Here is a 10,695-nt window from a genome sequence, read left to right as displayed (position 1 = left end):
TCCTGGACCTTACTAAATTCACTTATTAGTTGTAGTAACTCATTTGTAGATTCCTTAGGATTTTCTGTGTATATGATCTGTCACCTGCAAATAATAACAGTTTAACTTTTTCTATCCCAGTGTATAGACATTTAAAAAAAAAAATGGTGAGGGCATGTGTCCTTGACTTCTCCTGATCATAGGGGAATGCATAAGTCTTTCCACATTAAATATCATGTTGCTTACAGGTTTTTCCTAGATGTCCTTTATCAGGTTGAGGTAGTTCCCCTCTATTCCTCATTTGCTGGGAGTATTTGTCACAAATGAGTATTGCATTTTATCACTAACTTTTCTGCATATGTTGAGATGATCCTATGATTTCCTTCTATATGTGGTAAATATGCTGAATTGTATTGATTGTTTTTTCCCTAGCTTTATTGATATGTAATTGACATATAATATTGTATAAGTTTAAGGCATATAACATCATGATTTAGTATACATGCATCACAAAGTGATCACAACAGTGAGTTTAAATAACACATCCATCACCTCATATCATCACAATTTGTGTTTGCAATAAGAACTTTTAATATATACTCTCAGCAACTTTGAAGTATACAGTTAGTATTCTTTTTTTTTTTTTTTTTTAAGATTTTATTTATTTATCAGAGAGAGAGAGGGGGAGAGAGCGAGCACAGGCAGACATAATGGCAGGCAGAGGCAGAGAGAGAAGTAGGCTCCTTGCTGAGCAAGGAGCCCAATGTGGGACTCGATCCCGGGACGCTGGGATCATGACCCGAGCCGAAGGCAGCTGCTTAACCAACTGAGCCACCCAGTCGTCCCCAAAGTTAGTATTCTTAACTGTAGTCCCCATGCTATGCATTACATCCCCAGAACTTGTGTATCTTACTGGAAGTTTGTATCTTTTAAACATTTCCCCCAGACCCCAACTCCTGCTTCTGGCAACCAAAAATCTGCTCTGTGCATGAGTTTTGTTTTGTTTGTTTGTTTGTTTGTTCATTTGTTTTTTAGATTGCACATATACATGAGATCACATAGTCTTTCTTTTCCTATCTGACTTACTCACTTAGCATAATGCCCTTAAGTTTAATCCACCTTAACCCAGATAGCAGTATTTCCTTCTTTTTTGTAACTTGGTAAATCCATTGTACATATATACCACATTTTCTTTATCCATTCATCCACTGATGAACACAACTTGTCTCCATATCTTAGTTATTATTTGTTTTGTTGTTGTTGTTTTATTGTTGGAGCCCCATTTAATGTGGATGCCTGAAGCATTCTGGGTAGAATGGGAAGTGCTCCATGACTGGACAGGTGGGCAAGGTAGGTGGGTCACAGGCCCACACCTGACCCCAGGAGGGGAGACCAGGTGGTTGGAGCTGACCCAGGCAAGCCAAGGGGAGTAGCAGAAAGGTGGCCCAGGCAGGAAGACCCACAAGGTGACCTGTAGGCCAGCCCTTGTGAAGGGAGCTAAGCCAGGTGGTGAGTACTCAGGTCAGAGCCTAGCCCAGGGAGGCAGGATTGGGGTGGGTTGGGGGCTTCCAGAGTCCAGGGATTGGCATGACCAGGGGCCTCCTGAGCTGCTGTTAGAACATGAGATATGTCTATTTGTTGTACTCAAGCAGGTCCTGCAGGTGGTTGTGGATGTGATCATTCTCCTCCAGGTTGTCTAGACAGGAGCTGATCTAGTTTAATATGGAGATGATGGCAGTATATTCTGCTTCCCTGCAGCCGACGTTCTCCCTTTCTTTGTCTGCCTCCACGGGCATGCACAAGTCCCCACTGGTGCCTGATGTCACAGCCTCCTGCACCACAGGGGCCTCCCAAGAATGGAACTTGGGACCCTGGTGCCCACAGCCAGTATGGAGCAGACGGTGGAGGCAGTGGATCCATATCCTAGTTATTGTAAATATTGCTGCAATGAACATGGAGGTACAGATATCTTTTTGAGTTAGTATTTTATTTTCTTTATATAAATCACCAGAAGTGGGATTGCGGGGTTCTATGGTTATTCTATTTTGAATATTTTTCAAGGAACCTCCATACTGTTTTCTCTAGTGTCTGGACCAGTTTACATTTTCAACAATAGTACACAAGGGTTCTCTTTTCTCTACATCTTTGCCAATGCTTGTTATTTCTTGTCTTTATGATAATAGCCATTCTAACTGGTCTAAGATGATACATCACTGTGGTTTTAATTTGCATTTCCTTGCTGATTAATGATGTTGAGTTACTTTTCATGTGCCTTTTGGCCATCTCTATGTCTTCTTTAGAGAAATGCTTATTCAGATTTTCTGCCTATCTTTTAATCAATTTGTTTGTTTTAATAAGTCCTATGAATCCTTTATTTTTTTATCTTAATCCCTTTATCATATATTTTGTAAATATATTTTCCCATTCAACATATTGTCTTTTCATTTCATTGATGGTTACCTTTGCTGTGCAGAAGCTTTTTAGTTTGATGCAGTTCCACCTGTTTATATAAAGATTTATTTATTTTAGAAAGAGGCTGTACATTCATGCACAAACAGGGGGGAAAGGAGAGGGAGAGAGAGAAGCAGACTCCCCACTGAGAACAGAGACTGATGTAGGTCTTGACCCACAACCTGAGGTCATGACTTCAGCCAAAATCAAGAGTTGGATGCCCAACATTTGAGCCACCCACATGTCCCCTACTGTTCATTTTTTGCCTTTTTCGCTTTTGGTGTCAAATCCTAAAAATCATCAAGACCAATGCCAAAGAGCTTACCAGCTGTTTCCTTCTAGGAGTTTTATGGTTTCATGTCTTACATTTAAGTGCTTAATCCATTTGAGTTAATTTTTTTATAAGGTATAAGATAGTGGCCTGGTTTCATTCTTTGCATGTGGTTGTCCAGTTTTTCCACACCATTTATTGAAGTCTATCCTTTCCCCATTGTAGAGTCTCGGCTCCTTTGATTATTTCTGGGCTCCGTTCTGTTCCATTGTTTTATGTGTCTGTTTCTATGATAATACTGTACTATTTAGATTACTGTAGCTTTATAATACAGTTTGAAATCAGTGAACATGATGCCTCCAGCTTTGTTCTTCTTTCTCAAGATTGCTTTGTCTATTCAATACCTTCTGTGGCTCCATACAAACTTTAGGGTTGTTAGTTCTATTTCTATTAAAAAAAAAAAAAAACCACAGAAATTTTGAAAGGAATTACTTTGAATCTGGATTCCTTTGGATAGTATGGGCATTTTAACAATATCAGTTCCTCTAATTCATGAGCATAGAATGTCTTTCCATTCATCTGTGTCACTTCTTTCATCACTGTCTGATAACTACATGCAGCTATACATAACTATAACTCCATGTACATGTTTTTCACCTCCTTGATTAAATTTATTCCTAGGGATTTTAGTCTTTCTGATGCAATTATAAATTAGATGGGTTTCATAATTGCTCTTTCAGATAGTTTGCTATCTGTATATAGAAACACAACTGATACTTATATATTTATTTTGTATCCTTCAATTTTACAGAATTTGCTGATTAGTTCTAACAGGTTTTTGGTAGAGTCTTCAGGGTCTTTTATATAGTACCATAATCTAAGCAGTGACAATTTTATTTGTTTTCCAGTTTGGATACTTTTTATATTTCTTTTTCTTGCCTGATTGCTCTGGCTATGACTTCTGACAGCATGTTGACTAAAAATGGAGAAAGTGGGCATCTTTGTTTTGTTTCTGATCTTAAAGGAAAAGTTTTGTTTTTTTTTTTTAACCATTGAGGATGACATTGCCTCTGGATTTGTCATTGATGGCCTTTATTATGTTGAAGTATGTTCCCTCTATACCCAGATTAGCGAGAGATTTTAATCATACATGGATGTTGAATTTTGTCAAATGCTTTTCTGTACCTACTGAGATGATTATAGTATTTTTGTCCTGGATTTTGTCAATGTGGTCTATCACATTTATTGATTTGCAGATGTTGAGCCCTCCTTGCATCTCTGGAATAAATTTCGCATGATCATGGTATGTGATATTTTTAGTGTATTGTTCAATTTGGCTTGCTGATATTTTGTTGAGGATTTTTGCATCATGTCCATCAGAGATAGCGGCCTGTACTTTCTTTCCTTGTGGTATCCTTGTCTGGTTGTGGTATCGGGGTAATGCTGACTATGCAAAATGAGTTTGGAAGTGTTTGCTGTTTTTCTGTTTGTTGGAAAATTTTGAGAAGGATTGGTATTCTTTTTTGAATATTTGGTAGAATTTACCAGTGAGGCTGTCTGGTTCTAGACTTTTCTAAGTAGGGAGTTTTAAAATTGTTGATTCAATCTCTTTAGCAGTAACCGATCTGTTCAGATTTTCTATTTTCTTTATGATTCAGTCTTAAAAGGTATGATTCTAGGAATTTAATCATATCTTTTTTGTTCAATTTGTTGGCTTATAATTGTTCATAGTCATTTCTTATGATCCTTTGTATTTCTGTGGTATCAGCTATAATGTCTGCTGTTTCATTTTTAATTTTATTTGAGACTTTCCCCCCGTTTTTTTCCTTAGTGTGAATCTAGCTGAAGTTTTGTCAATTTTATATTCTCAATGAAGCAGCTCTTGTTATTTTTTATTGTATTTTTATTCTTTCTTGCATTTTCTTCTGCTCTTGTCTTTGTTATTTCCTTCCTCCAACAAATTTTGGGCTTTGTTCTTCTTTTTCTAGTTTCTTGAGGTAGGCATTTATTTCTATGGACTTCCCTCTTAGAACTGCTTTTGCTGCATCCTATACATTTTGGTGTGCTGTATTTCTCTTCTCATTTGCCTCAAGGTATTTTTTTTTAATTTTTAAATTAACATATAATGTATTATTAGCCCCAGGGTTACAGGTCTGTGAATCGCCAGGTTTACACACTTCACAGCACTCAACATAGCACCCTCCCCAATGTCCATATCCCTACCATCCTCTCCCTACCCCTCTCCCCCTAGCAACCCTCAGTTTGTTTTGTGAGATTAAGAGTCTCTTATGGTTTGTCTCCCTCCCAGTCCCATCTTGTCTCATTTATTCTTTTCCTATCCCGCAAACCCCCCATGTTGCATCTCCACTTCCTCATAGCAGGGAAATAATATGATAGTTGTCTTTATCCAATTGACTTATTTCGCTAAGCATGATACCCTCTAGTTCCATCCATGTCATCGCAAATGGCAAGATTTCATTTCTTTTGATGGCTGCATAGTATTCCATTGCATATATATATATATATATATATATATATATATATATATCACCTCTTCTATATCCATTCATCTTGATGGACATCTAGGTTCCTTCCATAGTTTGGCTATTGTGGACACTGCTGCTATAAACATTCAGGTACACATGCCCCTTTGGATCACTACATTTGTATCTTTAGGGTAAATACCCAGTAATGCAATTGCTGGGTCATAGGGTAGCTCTATTTTCAACTTTTTGAGGAACCTTCATGCTGTTTTCCAGAGTGTCTGCACCAGCTTGCATTCTTATCAACAGTGTAGGAAGGTTCCCCTTTCTTCGCATCCTCGCCAGCATCTGTCATTTCCTGACCTGTTCATTTTAGCCATTCTGACTGGTATGAGGTGGTATCTCATTGTGGTTTTGATTTGTATTTACCTGATGCTGAGTGACATGGAGCACTTTTTCATGTGTCTGTTGGCCATCTGGATGTCTTTGCAGAAATGTCTGTTCATGTCCTCTGCCCATTTCTTGATTGGATTATTTGTTCTTTGGGTGTTGAGTTTGAAAAGCTCTTTAGAGATTTTGGATACTAGCCCTTTATCTGATATGTCGTTTGCAAATATCATCTCCCATTTTGTCAGTTGTCTTTTGGTTTTGTTAACTGTTTCCTTTGCTGTGCAAAACCTTTTGATCTTGATGAAGTCACAATGTTCATTTTTGCCCTTACTTCCCTTGTCTTTGGCGATGTTCCTAGGAAGAAGTTGCTGCAGCTGAGGTTGAAGAGGTTGTTGCCCATGTTCTTCTCAAGGATTTTGATGGATTCCTTTCTCACATTGAGGTCCTTCATCTATTTTGAGTCTATTTTCATGTGTGGTATAAGGAAATGGTTCAGTTTCATTTTTCTGCATGTGACTGTCCAATTTTTCCAACACAATTTGTTGAAGAGACTGTCTTTTTTCCTTTGGACATTCTTTCCTGCTTTGTCGAAGATTAGTTGACCATAGAGTTCAGGGTCTATTTCTGGGCTCTCTAGTCTGTTCCATTGATCTATGTGTTTGTTTCTGTGCCAGTACCATACTCTCTTGATGATGATAGCTTTGTAATAGAGCTTGAAGTCCAGAATTGTGATGCCACCAACTTTGACTTTCTTTTTCAATATTCCTCACTATTCGAGGTCTTTTCTGGCTCCATATAAATTTTAGGATTATTTGTTCCATTTCTTTGAAAAAAATGGATGGGATTTTGATAGGGATTGCATTAAATGTGTAGATTGCTTTAGGTAGCATAGACATTTTCACAATATTTGTTCTTCCAATCCATGAGCATGGGGCATTTTTCCATTTCTTTGTGTCTTCCTCAATTTCTTTCATGAGTACTTTATAGTTTTCTGAGTACAGATTCTTTGCCTCTTTGGTTAGGTTTATTCCTCGGTATCTTATGGTTTTTGGTGCAATTGTAAATGGGATTGACTCCTTAATTTCTCTTTTTTCTGTTTTGTTGTTGGTGTAAAGAAATGCAACTGATTTCTGTGCATTGATTTTATATCCTGACACTTTACTGAATTCCTGTACAAGTTCTAGCAGATTTGGAGTCGAGTCTTTTGGGTTTTCCATGTATAGTATCATATCACCTGCAGAGAGTGATAGTTTGACTTCTTCTTTGCCAATTCAGATGCCTTTAATTTCTTTTTGTTGTCTGTTTGCTGAGGGTAGGACTTCTAGTACTATGTTGAGTAGCAGTGGTGATAATGGACATCCTGCGATGTTCCTGACCTTAGCGGAAAAGCTCTGTTTTTCTCCATTGAGAATGATATTCGCGGTGGGCTTTTCATAGAGGGCTTTGATGATACTGAGGTATATACCCTCTATCCCTACACTTTGAAGACTTTTGATCAGGAAAGGATGCTGTACTTTGTCAAATGCTTTTTCAGCATCTACTGAGAGTATCATATGGTTCTTGTCCTTTCTTTTATTTATCACATTGATTGATTTGCAGATGTTGAAACAATCTTGCAGCCCTGGGATAAATCCCACTTAGTCGTGGTGAATAATCCTTTTAATGTACTCTTGGATCCTATTGGCTAGTATTTTGGTGAGAATTTTCACATCTGTGTTCATCAAGGATATTGGTCTGTCATTCTCTCTTTTATTTTTTTTTTTAAAGATTTTATTTATTTATTTATTTGACAGAGAGAGATCACAAGTAGGCATAGAGGCAGGCAGAGAGAAAGAGAGGAGGAAGCAGGCTCCCTGCTGAGCAGAGAGCCCGATGCGGGACTCGATCCCAGGACCCTGAGATCATGACCTGAGCCGAAGGCAGTGGCTTAACCCACTGAGCCACCCAGGCGCCCCATGTCATTCTCTTTTTTGATGGGATCCTAGTCGGGTTTTGGGATCAAGGTAATACTGGCCTTGTAAAATGAGTTTGGAAGTTTTCCTTCCATTTCTATTTTTTTTGGAACAGTTTCAGGAGAATGGTTATTGATTCTTTTTTATATGTTTGGTAGAATTCCCCTGGGAAGCCATCTGGCCCTGGGCTCTTGTTTGTGTGGAGATTTTTGATGATTGCTTCAATCTCGTTACTGGTTACGGGTCTGTTCAGGTTTTCTATTTCTTCCTGGTTCAGTTGTGGTAGTTTATATTTCCCTAGGAATGCATCCATTTCTTCCAGGTTGTCAAATTTGCTGGTATATAGTCGCTCATAATATGTTCTTATAATTATTTGTATTTCTTTGGTGTTGGTTGTGATCTCTCCTCTTTCATTCATGATTTTATTAACGTGGGCCCTTTCTCTTTTCTTTTTGATAAGTCTGGCCAGAGGTTTATCAATCTTATTAATTCTTTCAAAGAACCAGCTCCTACTTTCATTGATTTGTTCTATATTTTGTTGTTGTTGTTTTGTTTCTATTTCATTGATTTCTGCTCTGATCTTTATGGTTTCTCTTCTCCTGTTGGGTTTAGGCTTTCTTTGTTGTTCTTTCTCCAGCTTCTTTAAGTGTAGGGTTAGGTTGTGTATTTGAGACCTTTCTTGTTTCTTGAGAAGGGCATGTATTGCTATATATTTTCCTCTCAGGACTGCCTTTGCTGTGTCCCACAGATTTTGAACCATTGTATTTTCATTATCATTTGTTTCCATGAATTTTTTCAGTTCTTCTTTAATTTCCCATTTGACTCATCCATTCTTTGGAAGGATACTCTTTAGTCTCCATGTATTTGGGTTCTTTCCAAATTTTCTCTTGTGATTGAGTTCTCGCTTCAGAGTATTATGGTCTGAAAATATACAGGGAATGATTCCACTCTTTGATACCAGTTGAGACCTGATTTATGACCCAGGATGTGATCTATTCTGGAGAATGTTCCATGTGCACTAGAGAAGAATGTGTATTCTATTGTTTTGGGATGAAATGTTCTGAATATATCTTTGATGTCCATCTGGTCCAGTGTGTCATTTAAAGCCTTTATTTCCTTGTCGATCTTTTGCTTGGATGATCTGTCCATTTCAGTGAGGGGAGTGTTAAGGTCCCCTACCGTTATTGTATTATTGTCGATGTGTTTCTTTGATTTTGTTATTAATTGGTTTATATAGTTGGTTGATCCCATTTAGGGGCATAGATATTTAAAATTGTTATATCTTCTTGTCGGACAGACCCTTTGAGTATGATACAGTGTCCTTCCTCATCTCTTTTTATAGTCTTTGGCTTAAAATTTAATTGATCTGATATAAGGATTGCCACCCCAGGTTTCTTTTGATGTCCATTAGCATGGTAAATTGTTTTCCACCCCCTCACCTTAAATCTGGAGGTGTCTTTGGGTCTTAAATGAGTTTCCTATAGATAGCATATAGATGGGTTTTGTTTTGTTTTTTCCATTCTGATACCCTGTGTCTTTTGATTGGGGCATTTAGCCCATTTACATTAAGGGTAACTATTGAAAGTTATGAGTTTAGTGCCATTTTATTGCCTGTAAGGCGACTATTACTGCATATTGTCTCTGTTCCTTTCTGATCTACTACTTTTAGGCTTTCTCTTTGTTCAGAGGACCCCTTTCAATATTTCTTGTAGAGCTCATCTGGTGTTCGCAAATTCTTTTAGTTTTTATTTGTCCTGGAAGCTTTTATCTCTCCTTCTATTTTCAATGCTAGCCTAGCTGGATATGGTATTCTTGGCTGCATGTTTTTCTCATTAGTGCTCTGAATATATCATGCCAGTTCTTTCTGGCCTGCCAGGTCTCTGTGGATAAGTCTGCTGCCAATCTAATATTTTTACCATTGTATGTTACAGACTTCTTGTTCTGGGCTGCGTTCAGGATTTCCTCTTTGTCTCTAAGACTTGTAAATTTTACTATTAGATGATGGGGTGTGGACCTTCTTATTGATTTTGAGGGGGGTTCTCTGCACCTCCTGGATTTTGATGCTGGTTCCCTTTGCCATATTAGGGAAATTCTCTTCAATAATTCTCTTCAAAATTCTCTTCAATATAACTTCTGCTCCCCTCTCTCTTTCTTCTTCTGGAATCCCAATTATTCTGATGTTGTTTCGTCTTATGGTATCACTTATCTCTTGAATTCTCCCCTCGTGGTCCAGTAGTTGTTCATCTCTCTTTTGCTCAGCTTCTTTATTCTCTGTCATTTGGTGTTCTATATCATTCTCTCTTCTGCCTCATTTATCCTAGCAGTAAAAGCCTCCATTTTTTATTGCACCTCAGTAATAACTTTTTTGATTTCAACCTAGTTAGATATTAGTTCTTTTATTTCTCTAGAAGTGCTTTTATTTCTCCAGACAGGGTTTCTCTAATATCTTCCACACCTTTTTCGAGCGCGGCTAGCACCTTGAGATTCGTCATTCTGAACTCTAGATCTGACATATTACCAATGTCTGTATTGATTAGGTTCCTAGCCTTTGGTACTGCCTCTTGTTCTTTTTTTTTTTTTTTGTGATGAGTTTTTCCGCCTTGTCATTTTATCCAGATAAGAATATATGAAGGAGAGAATAAAATACTGAAAGAGTGGCAAAGACCCCAGGAAAATGTGCTTTAACCAAATCAGAAGAGACCCCAAATCGTGGGGGGTAGAAAGGGGGCAAAAAGTAGTTTAGGGGGAAAAAAATTTAAAAAGAGAAAAATATATAAAAGAGAAAACATATATATATATATATATATATATATATATATATATATATATATATTAGACTGGTGACTAGAACAGGGTCACCGACTTTATTTTGGGAATATTTTGGTCTCTTAGAAGAAACTACCTCCCAAAATTTTAAAGAATGAAAAATATATATAAGGGTAAACACGATGAAGAGATGGAATATGATTATAAAGATGAAAAAAATTTTTTTTTAAATTTCTTAAACAGGAGTCGATAAGATAAGTTGGGTGGGAGAATAAAGAAAAAGAAAGTGGAGAGTATTTGCTCAGGCTGGAGACTAGAATAAAGCCCTGTGCTAGATTTGGGTATAGTTTGATCTCTTAGAAGAAGTTGTATCCCAAATTTTTTTAGAGGAAAAAAACCCATG

At 37.4% G+C, this 10,695-nt stretch overlaps 1 pseudogene; it reads right to left on the bottom strand.

Annotated features, from left to right (window-relative positions):
• Positions 1–1,476: 1,476 nt before the first annotated feature.
• On the bottom strand, positions 1,477–1,934 carry LOC116568743 (annotated as a pseudogene).
• Positions 1,935–10,695: the final 8,761 nt, after the last annotated feature.

This window comes from Mustela erminea, chromosome 11, assembly GCF_009829155.1.
Source record: "Mustela erminea isolate mMusErm1 chromosome 11, mMusErm1.Pri, whole genome shotgun sequence".
Classification (NCBI taxonomy): domain Eukaryota; kingdom Metazoa; phylum Chordata; class Mammalia; order Carnivora; family Mustelidae; genus Mustela; species Mustela erminea.
Note: the sequence above shows the minus strand (reverse complement) of the source record. Positions and strands in the feature narration are given on the sequence as shown.